Source organism: Palaemon carinicauda, chromosome 23 (genome assembly GCF_036898095.1).
Source record: "Palaemon carinicauda isolate YSFRI2023 chromosome 23, ASM3689809v2, whole genome shotgun sequence".
Taxonomy (NCBI): Eukaryota; Metazoa; Arthropoda; class Malacostraca; order Decapoda; family Palaemonidae; genus Palaemon; species Palaemon carinicauda.
The window spans coordinates 93,908,036-93,923,035 of record NC_090747.1 but is presented as its reverse complement, the minus strand read 5'-3'; the positions used below and the strand labels follow the sequence as shown (position 1 = coordinate 93,923,035).

At 32.9% G+C, this 15,000-nt stretch overlaps 1 protein-coding gene across 1 annotated transcript in view; it reads right to left on the bottom strand.

The window, feature by feature from the left end:
- Nucleotides 1-5,123, bottom strand: part of Dus4 (Dihydrouridine synthase 4) — a 37,665-nt gene extending 32,542 nt beyond the window's left edge. The window contains exon 1 of the mRNA XM_068346871.1: nt 5,052-5,123. The gene's annotated coding sequence lies outside the window, so the exon portion shown is untranslated. The remainder of the gene's footprint in view (nt 1-5,051) is intronic.
- Nucleotides 5,124-15,000: the final 9,877 nt, after the last annotated feature.

Genomic DNA, 15,000 nt, shown 5'->3' with positions numbered 1-15,000 from the left:
TGGCTTTCATAACGTTTGTAACAAGTAAAAAATTAAGGATGGCTTTCATAACGTTTGTAACAAGTAAAAAATTAAGGATGGCTTTCATAACGTTTGTAACAAGTAAAAAATTAAGGATGGCTTTCATAACGTTTGTAACAAAAAAAAAAGTTGAGGATGGCTTTCATAACGTTTGTAACAAGTAAAAAATTAAGGATGGCTTTCATAACGTTTGTAACAAGTAAAAAATTAAGGATGGCTTTCATAACGTTTGTAACAAGTAAAAAATTAAGGATGGCTTTCATAACGTTTGTAACAAGTAAAAAATTAAGGATGGCTTTCATAACGTTTGTAACAAAAAAAAAAGTTGAGGATGGCTTTCATAACGTTGGTAACAAGAAAAAAGTTGAGGATGGCTTTCATAACGTTTGTAACAAGTAAAAAATTAAGGATGGCTTTCATAACGTTTGTAACAAGTAAAAAATTAAGGATGGCTTTCATAACGTTTGTAACAAAAAAAAAAGTTGAGGATGGCTTTCATAACGTTTGTAACATGAAAAAAGTTAAGGATGACTTTCATAACGTTTGTGACATGAAAGGATGACTTTCATAACGTTTGTAACAAGTAAAAAATTAAGGATGGCTTTCATAACGTTTGTAACAAGTAAAAAATTAAGGATGGCTTTCATAACGTTTGTAACAAGTAAAAAATTAAGGATGGCTTTCATAACGTTTGTAACAAGTAAAAAATTAAGGATGGCTTTCATAACGTTTGTAACAAAAAAAAAAGTTGAGGATGGCTTTCATAACGTTTGTAACATGAAAAAAGTTAAGGATGACTTTCATAACGTTTGTGACATGAAAGGATGACTTTCATAACGTTTGTAACATGATAAAAATTAAGGATGGCTTTCATAACGTTTGTAACAAGAAAAAAAGTTGAGGATGGCTTTCATAACGTTTGTAACATGATAAAAGTTAAGGATGACTTTGATAACGTTTGTAACAAGAAAAAAGTTGAGGATGACTTTCATACCGTTTGTAATAAGAAACTAAGTTCAGGATGGCTTTCATAACGTTTGTGACAAGAAAATAAGTTCACGATGACTTCCATAACGTTTTTAACAGGAAAAGAAAAGTTGAGAGGATATAATGGCTTTAGTTTAGAATATGATAAAAATTCATGAAACCAAGATATACCTTGATAAGATTAGCATGAAATGTTTAAGGTCGATCAACTATGGCATCTACCTCTGTAGATGGAGAACGCTGGCCAGAAACATCGACCCCACATAGAAGTGGGAAAAGATGCAGACAGAGAAGAAGAAGAAGAAGAAGAAGAAGAAGAAGAAGAAGAAGAAACTATGGCATATCGAAGTACATTCTAAAGGAAGAAGAACAATGGGTGAAAGATTGTTGGAAAGGTTCTGAAGTTTTGCTGAAACAATATACAAATAAAATTGATCTTCCGAATTAGGTAATTGAATCGTTGGAACTTCATATGTTTTAAACTTGCAGCGAATATTTTAATGATGAACAGACTGATAAAATATCTTTATATGGTTTATGTATGAAAGATCTATTTTAATTAATTACTGTTCAATTAGTCATTACTTCTTGCGTAGTTCTCTTTTTTCATTATTTCCTTTCCTAACTGGGCTATTTTTCCCAGTTGGAGCCCTTAGGCTTATAGCATCCTGCTTTTCCAACTAGGGTTGAAGCTTTGCTGGCAATAATAATAATAATAATAATAATAATAATAATAATAATAATAATAATAATAAGGTAGGAGCTGAAACGAAGAAAAATCAGATTTGCTAAAATACAGATTGAGGGACCTTGAGTTAGACAGTTAGTCTGATAGAAATCAAAGTAAACCGAACCACTCATTGATTATAAGTTACTAGGCGTTACAATTCCCAGGGTCACTGACGCCGAAGTATACAGAGGCAGATAAGAGAAATGGGAACACCTACATTGCTAAAAGAAAAAGGAAAAAAGAAAAAAAAAACATCCGGGTGTTGGATAGCTGAGAAAGAACGTCTTCAAAATTCATGGAGGTAAGAAGAATGCGTCCAAGATACTAATAATGTACGTGGATCGAATGACGGCCTGATGATGATTGAAGTTATGTAGGAGCTTCCGGTTTGGCAGCGAAGTTAGGAAACATTGTGCAACCAGTTTTAATTTAATCGATTTCAGGAGACAGTATTTTCCTAGTACATAAACATGCATAAATATACTTGCCATAAACCCCATTTGGAGAGAGAGAGAGAGAGAGAGGAGAGAGAGAGAGAGAGAGAGAGAGAGAGGATTTCGTCATGTGATCAAGCACTGGGGCTTGGGAGGCCATTCAGCACATAGGTTGAATTGGTGGAACTTCAAAACTTCAAACTCGCAGTGAATGTTATTTTATTCAACAGGCTAGCATAAGTCTCTATTTTTTTAATTTATATATGGAAGATTCATTTTATTGTTGCCACTGTTCTTAAATCATTTTATTTCAGTTGTTCATTACTTGTAAATTATTCATTTCTTAATTACTTTCCTCACAGGGCTAATTTCCTGCTTTTTCTACTAGGGACGTAAATTAGCTGTAATTATTATTATCATTATTATTACTATTATTATTATTAATATTATTATTATTATTATTATTATTATTATTATTAATAATAATAATAATAATAATAATAATAATAATAATAATAATAATAATAATAATAATAATAATAATAATAATAGGTGCAGTTGAAAGATAAGAGGTTAGATATAAAAGTGATAAAAAGGAAATGGGAACGAAGATGAACTCAAATTCTAAAAATTGCATAGCAGAGAGAGAGAGAGAGAGAGAAGAGAGAGAGAGGAGAGAGAGGAGAGAGAGAGAGAGAGAGAGAGAGAGAGAGAGCCCTGTCATATTCGTGAAATATAAAGTCTATCCCCTTATCCAAAATTACAAAGACATTCCCTCGAAAAAAGACAGATTCACGAAAGTAAATAAACCGCAGCTGTCCATGAAGTTAAGAGGACCCTCCCGAAGGCCAAAGCCTTTTAGAATATCCTTGAGAGCCAAGGCTGAGGTAAATTTATCGACTCGAAGGATTCTAGGATCTTACAGTTCTCATAATTTACTGGAGACTGGTTCCGGTTGGGTCCTAACACAATAACAACAACAACAATAACAATAATATCTCTCTCTCTCTCTCTCTCTCTCTCTCTCTCTCTCTCTGCAAAACCACAATGATCTATATGAATGAATTGCAGATTAGTAAAATAAGCATTTTTAAGCTATTTAGTCAATTTTTTCTAGCGTGGCAGATTTGCACCGACTCGCAGCGGTGCCCTTTTAGCTCGGAAAAGTTTCCTGATCGCTGATTGGTTGGACGAGATAATTCTAACCAATCTGCGATCAGGAAACTTTTCCGAGCTAAAAGGGCACCGCTGCGAGTCGGTGCAAATGCGCCTCATTAAAAGAAATTTACTATAGTTAGTCAATTGCTTCGAAAAATATAGTGATAATTCTACGATGGATTTAGACCTTATTGAAAAATTTCTCATAAATATCAATAAATTTTTCTAATGAAACTCATTTAAGCACACTAACAGAACGGTATGACGGACTGTAATAAACTTATACCTCAATATATACTGATTATTTAAAATTGCATTTTATATATTCAATTATAACAATAATCACGTTGTAAAAACACGAAGTTTTATCTAACTGGGTTGGCTCAATATATATATATATATATATATATATATATATATATATATATATATATATATATATATATATAATCTAGTCACTGACACATTTATCATTTAATGCAGAGATAATGACGATGTCGCTGTGCAGAAAACTTTCATTACCATTAACTGCTGCCTACAAGGAAAGCTCATTGCAACACGTCGAATCCCCTGAAAATAGCTTCACCATTCAAGTCTATACAGCACGTATTTCTCGCTTCCTAAACATTAAATTTCTACTGTTCCAGTGCTGTTTCAACAATATCTATCAAGCGTTGTCCATGTCTCTTCTTACTTTCTCTAATAATAATAATAATAATAATAATAATAATAAGTTGAAGGAGCTATCGGAGTAAATGGAGATTGACAACATTTTTACTGTTCTTAAAATATTCTATTTTTCCTTGTTTCCTTTCCTCACAGGATTAATTTCCCTGTTGGAGCCCCTGGGCTTATGCCATATCCTGCTTTTCCAACTAGGGTTGTAGCTCAGCAAGTAATAATAATAATAATAATAATACATACATACATATACATATACCAAGGCATTTCCCCCAGTTTTGGGGGGTAGCCGACATCAAACAAATGAAACAAAAGTGCGGGAGCAGTCACTCTCCCCCCAGCTCCATCTCTCTGATGATGTCTCACAGGATTGTAAATACAGGAGAGGGGGTTCCCAGCCCCCTCGTCCCGTCCCTTTTAGTCGCCTCTTACGACACGCAGGGATAACGTTGACGCTATTCTAATTGTTTTTTATGCCCCGCGGCCACAGGGGCATAATAATAATAACAATAATAATAATAATAATAATAATAATAATAATAATATGGATCGCGCTTTCCTTTATTCATGTGTTGACTGAATAAATCTGCCGTATAATAATAAAAATAATAACCAGAATTTCGATCTTGATCCAGATCAACTCCTAAATCTAATGGGTTCTTTCCGACTATAATACCTATCCGTTGTTAAAATTTAGGAAAAAATCCTGAAAGTAAGTTTGACGTAATCCTGCTAACAGACAAACAAACAGGTAAATGAATAAATAAATAAACGCAGATATATAACCTTCTTGGCGAGGGTAATAATAATAATAATAATAGTAGTAGTAGTAGTAGTAGTAGTAGTAGTAGTAAAAATAATAATAATAATAATAATAATTATTATTATTATAATAATTGTAAAAACAATAATAATAATAATAATAATAATAATAATAATAATAATAATAATAATAATAATAACTACACCAACAACACCGGAGAACCCCCATGCAACGCAAAGTTCGCAATTAATTCTACAGCAAACTCGCCCCACCTAACCTTCATCATCTTACGCCAACACACGCATAAACGCACACGGCACACGGCACACGTTACACGAGCATACACCCTCGGCCACTCCTCTGAATCGACCTCCCGGCAAACTCATTCAGAGAAAACTGCAGCTACGCCTCCCACACTTCCCAGTTGCCAGTTAATGAATTTAATTATCCTTTTTTAAGTCCTATTGTCATTTAATGTGGTATAAAAACTGAGATAAATCGTAAGTTAACCTCCGATATTTCTGTAAATAAAATGTCGTTTAATAGAATGAGTGATTATATATATATTTTTTTTCGTTATCTTCATTTGCTGTTTATATATAGCGACCATTCCAGGAATTTTCGAATAAATGTTAGATGTTTTCCGTAAGGTATTCATCCTATTGTTGTTCGGTGCGGGGGGAGAGAGAGAGAGAAGAGAGAGAGAGAGAGAGAGAGAGAGAGAGAGAGAGGAAGCACGTTTAATTTACTCTCGTTTCCCTGTAGTTACTTGATCTATTGCGTGTGAAACAAATGAAACTTGAATTTCACATCAATTTCTTTATTAATTAGAAGTAAATATTCCACATAAACTTCTATAATCAACATTTTAAAGGAAACGATATGCGTTCTTTAAATAGCTTTTCGGTCTTAGATGTGATAATGAGCATATAATGCAATTTCCTTATTTTGTTTCCTATGTATTAAGTATGTGAAAAAAAGTGCTCCAATGACCCTATATATATATATATATATATATATATATATATATATATATATATATATGTATATATATATATATATATATATATATAATATATATATATATATATATATCGAATTAAAAGATAGAGACGACTGGTGAAATCTAACCGAGGCCCTTTGCGTCAATAGGCGTAGGAGATGATGATGCTGATATACGCAATAATTATGAAAAAATACACACACGTATAAATATCCATTGAGTCTGGCAATACACTCAAGACTTAAAATTCAAATATGAAGAGACACAAGAAAATATGCTTCATGGTTTAGTAGCTTCAGATGACAGAGAGAGAGAGAGAGAGAGAGAGAGAGAGAGAGAGAGAGAGAGACGCTGGAACTCAAACATGACGACACACCCAAGCCACAGATCTTCCAGAAGTCCAGACCCAACCCAGACTCTAGCTAGCTAGAGCTTGTAATACTCAACAAGTTAGTTCACCGAGACGCAAGATCATTTTGAAATTAGGAGGAAGATGAGGAGGACGTTAATAAGGGAATCTTCGAAGAGAGAGAGAGAGAGAGAGAGGAGAGAGAGAGAGAGAGAGAGAGAGAGAGGGAGAGAGAGAGAGTCGAACCTTCATATAACGTTGATCAATGGAATTGCTTAAACGAAATTCTTAACAAAATAGAATATATTAATTTAAAATGTTCCAAATATATTACAGTTCATTTCTATGACATTCCCTAAAAGATTAATGTTTTACTAAACGAAGTCTCCCTCCCTAATGGACAAAATTTCATCTATATGAGCACGACAACTAATCTTGAAGATTCTAAAAAATCTAAAGAATCACGAAAAATGAGTGGAGAGAGAGAGAGAGAGAGAGAGAGAGAGAGAGAGAGAGAGAGAGAGAGAGAGAGAGAGAAATGGCTAAAGCAGTTAGGATATGTTTCTTTACTGATAGTAAACCCGATGACAAATCCATTATACTTCACGAGATTTTGAGATTTCGTAAAACTATTGATAATGTGAATATTCATCAATATTGGAAACATGTTAACTCATGTGTAACACGATTCTAATCTAGGTATACGGGTAAAAAATATACAACCAATGGCACAATAATGAGCGAATTCATTCATATTTCATGCCCGGACCTGAATAAATTGATTTTTCAGCGAAAGGGAGTCGAGACATGAAGTGATATAGGTATCATTTTAGGACTTCATGATCCTACAATGCGTCTTATAAATGGATAAAGTTATTCAAAATGATATCTGGTGAACAAATCAGAATTCCTCTTTATTACCATTAAAACAATTATCAATAGTCTATTACGATGTATGTGGTTGGATGGAACAGGAAGTTTTATGTTTATCTCTGTCTGAAATGCAATATTACGAAGCTAGTTTTATGATTTACAAAATATTATGATTTAGTGTTACCTTGGCGGGGGTAAGGTCGATTGGGAGGAAAACACAGGGCTGAGACTTAGTCATAGTGTTAAGGGTAAGCTAATGATATTGCAGTCTAAGTAGGTAAGGATACGGCTAAGAGGTTAGGTTAGTTGAGAAACATTGGGTTAAGTGGTTTTCTTGTGTTTTTTTAATGTGGGTTTTTCAATCATAACTTTTAAAATGTTACACCCAGTCTGTTCCAGCAAATATTAGCTTTCTACAAAGGCTTAGTCTATTGAACATTACAATAATCTCCTTTTACAAGAATAAAAGCAAACTAAAGGAATACTGAAAACAAATCGTGGTAATTTAACAGTGGCATTTAAGAGTTTTTTCCAATTTAGAAAACTACACGGTTGCTAATATTCACCATAGAATTTATCAAACTTCAGAGTAAAAGTTCAAAGAATGAGGAAAATATTGACAATATGCACCATAGAATTTATCAAACTTCAGAGTAAAAGTTCAAAGAATGAGGAAAATATTGACAATATTCACCATAGAATTTATCAAACTTCAGAGTAAAAGTTCAAAGAATGAGGAAAATATTGACAATATGCACCATAGAATTTATCAAACTTCAGAGTAAAAGTTCAAAGAATGAGGAAAATATTGACAATATGCACCATAGAATTTATCAAACTTCAGAGTAAAAGTTAAAAGACTGATGAAAATAACAATACTAATAATAACACCTAGATCATAACTCCCCCAAAAATATTGTAGAACAATAAAAAAAATTACGGGAGACGACTGACTGAAAGTTGATCATACACTTTAATAATGGATGTGAGAAATGAAATCCGCCCTTATGATATGGGAAAGCGGATAAAAAAAAGAGTAATGATCCGCTAGGTAAACGAGCAATCAGAAGAAAGCAATTAGAAGCAAAGAAGAAAATCATGATGAAACAAGAGAATAGCAATAAAAGTCACTTACCTTCAATTGCTGTCTATCTTTAAATCACATTTTTTTCGCTACAATTAATTGATTGTCTTCCAAGAAGAATAAGAAGACAATAAGTCACCTCTCCTCTCTTCCCTTCACTTCGGGGTAGGAGAGAAAAGATTTCCATTTTATGAAAGTACGATCCCGAAGTCTCATTAAAATAACACTTCTGGTTTAGACATGTTACCCAACTTTCAGAAATAATAAAAACCGATTGCCATTCATCTCCTTGCCTCAGAATATTAAGCATAGTTTCACTTAAAAACACATTAGCAACCAGTGGAAATTTCTTCGTAATGTGTTCTTGTTTGATGTTTCATCTATACAAATCTACGGAATGAGGTAATTAGGGGTACCACAGCAGTTAAAAAACTATCAGATAAGATCCAAGAAAGTAGACTGAGGTGGTATGGTCATGTCACGAGAAGAGATGAACAGTATATTGGGAGGAGAGTGATGGAAATGGAGGTGCAGGGAGCGAGAAGGAGAGGGAGACCAAAGCGAAGGTAGGTGGACTGTATCAAGGATGACCTTCGATCAAAGGGATTAACAGGTGATGAGGTGTGGGAGTTATTCTATTGGCCTTGGGACAGAGATAGATGGAGAAAGCTGACCAGAAACATCGACCCCACATAGAAGTGGGAAAAGATGTAGACAAAGAAGAACAAGATCATCTATAAAAATCTACATTCATCAAGTAATAATCATAAAAACTTGACTTTAAAAACACAAAACACACGAGTTTTTAAAATATAATGTCTTCGCCCCCTTTGATTTCTTTACAGTTTTTAAGCTTAATTTCGCTTAAAAGCACAAGAGTAACCAGTAGAAAAATATCTTTTTTATAACGTTTACTTGAAATTTAGGACATTATTCAATCATCTATGTTTTATCGATAAACATCTATATTCAAGTAACAATCATGGAAACTTGACTTTAGAACACAAAAACACAAACGAAAGTTTTTCTATATAATGTTTTTTTTTTTATATCTTATATAACGTCCTTGCATCATTCAATTTCTTTTAAATTCTTTTGTAGTTTATTGTTTCTTTTGGTGGCCAAATATCCTCAATTATCCAAACCAAAATGACAGAACTGGTACTGAACGAAGGAGCAATAACCAAAACGGAATCCAGTCCACGGTAAAATTGGGTAATAATATCCATCTACCCGACTTATCTGGACCGAACCAGTAAATGTAACGAATATATTACATAAGTAGTCCACGATAAGAAGCCTGGCAATAAATACATGAATAATCACCTGATTTTCTCTTACCACATCATCACATGAATACCAGCAATTACTTGGTAAATTAAGTTTAGCATTCAGAGAAAAACGATGGAAACTGGAATGGTAATAAAAAAAAAAAAAAATTACTTGGTAAATTAAGTTTAGCATTAGAAAAGCAATGGAAACTGGAATGGAAGAAAAAAAATTACTTGGTAAATTAAGTTTAGCATTAGAAAAGCAATGGAAACTGGAATGGAAGAAAAAAAATTACTTGGTAAATTAAGTTTAGCATTAGAAAAGCAATGGAAACTGGAATGGAAGAAAAAAAATTACTTGGTAAATTAAGTTTAGCATTAGAAAAGCAATGGAAACTGGAATGGAAGAAAAAAAATTACTTGGTAAATTAAGTTTAGCATTAGAAAAGCAATGGAAACTGGAATGGAAGAAAAAAAATTACTTGGTAAATTAAGTTTAGCATTAGAAAAGCAATGGAAACTGGAATGGAAGAAAAAAAATTACTTGGTAAATTAAGTTTAGCATTAGAAAAGCAATGGAAACTGGAATGGAAGAAAAAAAATTACTTGGTAAATTAAGTTTAGCATTAGAAAAGCAATGGAAACTGGAATGGAAGAAAAAAAATTACTTGGTAAATTAAGTTTAGCATTAGAAAAGCAATGGAAACTGGAATGGAAGAAAAAAAATTACTTGGTAAATTAAGTTTAGCATTCAGAGAAAAACAATGGAAACTGGAATGGTAAAAAAAAAAAAAAAAAAAAAAAAAAAAAAAAAAAAAGTGAAATTGCAAGGATGGCAGCATTTATGCAGTTCGCATTCAAGCCGAAGAATAACGGAAAGTTGTCCAGTTTGTTATGAAACGCTTGTAAGAACAATGAGAAGGTGGTTATATAGGCCATGACTCCATCACGAAAGCGTGAGATAAAAAGAAGTCGTTCTCATCAGCATTATCAATAATAATAATAATAATAATAATAATAATAATAATAATAATAATAATAATAATAATCATCTCCTCTACATAATAAAGAGCAAGTGTCTGGCTACACACACACACAATTTCCCACAATTTGCCCAAACTGTCATGTGGCAGTAAAGGGGGGAAGGGGTGGGAAGGGTTGAATCTATATGCGAACATATCTATTATAATTATTTAGCCGTCATTTTTTGACAGGTCGCATTCACTAATAATAATAATGATAATAATAATAATGATGATGATGATGATGATGATGATGATAAGCAAACGTACAAAAATGCGAATTTCAAACCAAAATTACAAAATCTAAATCGAACAAATAAATAAAAAAATTTACTAACTTGCCAAATGTTTTCAGCCAAATTCCATCTTCTCCGACCAAAACTCAATGAAGCTTGAAGTCCCACTTTGTTCTCTGCAATAACATTCGACTTTTCTAATCGAAACCTCAATTTGTCCATCTCTAATAAAGGGGCTTTTTTCGGCAAGGGCCAGATATCAGTCAGTCACGATCTTTATTCAGCAAACTGCCTGACTATGCAATTTGGCAGATGGGCCATGTTAATTCGAAAAGAATAAAACTACAGTTACGATTAGCTTCGAGTCGTTGATAATATAATTAGCTGGCTTAGTGGTTACTGACCGACAAAAGTGAAAGTTTGTACTACACTCCTAGAAGATTTTGATTTCCAAATAAGTCAAATTCATATTCAAATTCAAAACATTTATTGACATCAAGTACACATCAAAAGGAGCATATCAGCATGCTGCCAAGCTCACTCAACAGTATCTTGCAAAATCTATGAGGCAACTACTTTATTTACAAATGTTATAAAAAGAATAATTAACAAATAATATGGTAAAAAGAATAATTACCAAATATTCTGACATTGTAAATAACTAATAACGTATATCAAACTTTGAAAAATTATCCAAGATTCCCTTAACCACATTATCATTTATCATATAACAAACCATCTGAGAGAGAGAGAGAGAGAGAGAGAGAGAGAGAGAGAGAGAGAGAGAGAGAGAGAGAGAGAGAGAGAGGAGAGAGAGAGAGAGAGAGAGAGAATGTCCTCTTCTCGTAATAAGGATGAGTCCTACCACAGATGTCCTAGCAGATCCTGGATTAATGTTCTATAAGAAAACCCAAGAGGTTCTCAACACAATAATGACGATGATGGCAATTGATGTAATTGCACAATGGGATATTTTATAATATAATAAAGGCGTGACTAAAGCTTTTTCTATGGTCAGGAACTGAAGATAAGTACATTTTCCCAACGGAGAGAGAGAGAGAGAGAGAGAGAGAGAGAGAGAGAGAGAGAGAGAGAGAGAGAGAGAGAGTTCACTACTATTTTCTGACTGATAGCAACTGTGGGTGAAAGAAGAATGAGGGCTGTTAGTTACCTAACCATGGTAAGGAATAGTTTGTAAAATTAAGTATTAGTAATGTAGTGTTTTCCAGCCACAATTTTATTCATATGAAGTTAATTTTTCTTATTATGGTCTTAAAGTTAGTATACAGAATAATAATCTCTCATTTTTCTTTTACTTTTTGTTTTCAGATATTCTTGGCTACGGACGTAGTATTTTCTAATGCTGAAGTTGATCCTTGTGGATTTTGCAAAATGGGAGAGTTGGAGAGACCTGGGAGGCTTTATAGTGAGGCTGGAATATGGCAAAGCTGACTCTTAAACACAATCCTATAGTATGTTTAAGTAAAAAAAAAAAAAAAAAAAAAAAAAAAAAAAAAAAAAAAAGGGGGGGGGAGGGGCAGAAAGTTCCAAAACTTTAACCGCTTGAAACTTGAAATCTGGATTTCTACAAAATTTGTGTTAGAATACTGTCATGATTATGAGTGATTAATATTGTTTCTTTATGAAGTAGCTATTGGTTTACAAATGTTACATTTAACTGAATTCAATATTACGTTTCAATAAAGGTAAAATCATACTTAAGGGGGTAATCAGGGGTGTTCAACATACCCTCTGTTCACATGATTTTCTTAATATCAGTATTTGCCATTTGCTGGGAGGTACTCTTACAACCAATACTCTGGAACCTTTGGTGATGCTATAGAGTCCTTTTATCATTCTTTTTCAAGAATGTCTTTATCAGATAATAAAGTTTCCTTCCTTGTTTATTATTCATTAAGTTATTCACTGAATTACGCCTTTATTGCTTTATTCATCTTTATTGAATATGTCACATAGGTATGCATATTTGCTCATATGTCATCTTCGGCTTTATAACAACAATAATAATAATAATAATAATAATAATAATAATAATAATAATAATAATAATAAAATGGAGTTTAAAATAGGTAGTGTCTTTTTTGTCCCCAAAGCCAATGTTGAACAGAAGAGGTGAGAGGCAGTATACATAAATTAAATCATTACTGTACTATACTAACTTTAAGACCATATCAAGAAAAATGTACATTTGTATGAATAAAATTGTAGTTAAACCACGCTTTACAGTACCCTTACTAATACTTGACTTCCTTAACTATTCCTAACATCGTTAGTTAGTTAACTGTCTCATTTTTTTCTATCAGCTAAATTAACAAATTTATAGACACGATTAATTGACGTAGGATTCATCCAGGATTTTGAAGAGATTCCGCACATATATTCTCTCTATACGCATCTAAAAGTAAGAAGAATTACAATAAGTATAAAAATGCGTCGATAAACACACACACACACACACACACACACATATATATATATATATTCAAATAAGCCATATATATTTTTTTGATATATTAATGTCTGGATTCTCTTAACAACCTCGGGATCACAGACCCAGGCGAAATCTCACAAAGACAAGAGCTTGGCTCCGGCCGGGAATCGAACCCTGGTCGGCAAGCTTATATAGACAGTGACTTAACTCACTTGGCCAAGTGGGTTAAGTCACTGTCTATATAAGCTTGCCGACCAGGGTTCGATTCCCGGCCGGAGCCAAGCTCTTGTCTTTGTGAGATTTCGCCTGGGTCTGTGATCCCGAGGTTGTTAAGAGAATCCAGACATTAATATATCAAAAATATATATGGCTTATTTGAATATGAAAAACACGTAAAAATGTGCAAAATTTATCATATATATATATGTGTATATATATATGTATATATATATATATATATGTGTGTGTATATGTGTATATATATATATATATATATATATATATATATATATATATATATATATATATATATATATATATATATATATGCAGAGAGAGAGAGAGAGAGAGAGAGAAAGAGAGAGGAGAGAGAGAGAGAGGAGAGAGAGAGAGAGAGAGAGAGAGAATCATGTTGTAATCCAACAGACATCCTAATTATCAGGGCCGTCGATAAAACTGGGAAGAACTTCAACACTATCAGAATAAGAAACCGCTCGAGAGAAACTAGGTCACGGTAGACATCGAAATAGGTCACGAGAGAGAGAGAGAGAGAGAGAGAGAGAGAGAGGAGAGAGAGAGAGAGAGAGAGAGAGGAGAGAGAGAGAGAGAAGGATGACATTTATGAACAATATAATTAGCCTCCATATTTTTTTCCTTTTAGGAGTTCCGAATCGCATAATAGATAACCTCTGACCAATAGGACATCACGACGATGCCTCGAGCTGACCTATGATATTAAACGGAGACGTGAGGTCATCACAGCAATATTTTCCTTCCAACTTTTTTTTTTCGCCGATGCAGCTCGGATGACAAAGGGACGACGTTGCACATGTGCAGACAAACATATAATACTGTGAGCTCAGGAGTAAACATGCGCTCTTGTTTAGCAAAGCAAGATACAAACAAACAATAAACGGCCTTTCTGGGTCGTGTCTCACTGCCCACGCAACAGCTAGGTCGTGTTTTTTTTTCTTTTTTTTCTTTTTCGTGTTTTTTTTTTATGCTCATCTCGTGACACAAACCTACTAATCCTTTTGCACCCACATAATGTCAAAGATGTTTAGCTGAACGAGGGAGATAATATATAGAAAATCTTGACGCTTTTTTTTTTCAACTCAGACACGACTGCAAGCGCAAACAAACAAACACACAAAACACACACACACACACACACACACACACACACATATATACATATATATATATATATATATATATATATATATATATATATATATATATATATATATATATTCTATCTAATTTCTCTTCCTCTTGTTATGTTAAAGTTTATATAGTTTATATAGGAGATATTTATTTTAATGATGTTACTCTTCTTGAAGTATTTTATTTTTCACATTTTCCTTTCCTCACTGGGCTATTTTCACCGTTGGAGCTCGTAGGCTTATAGCATCCTGCTTTTCCAACTAGGGTTGTAGCTTAACAAGTAATAATAATAATAATAATAATAATTTATATATATATATATTATATATATATATATTATATAATCATATATATATATATATACATATAAAATTCCTATATGGATAGTAACATATTAAACAATAAAAATTCCCCAATCTATCCACCTGTCTCTAAAGTTGATAAATAAATTAAAAATCCAGATGACTAAATTGAAAAATTGATCAACTGAATCATAAAACCATTACAAAAACACCAAAAAAATTGAAATCTTTACTCTCTCTCTCTCTCT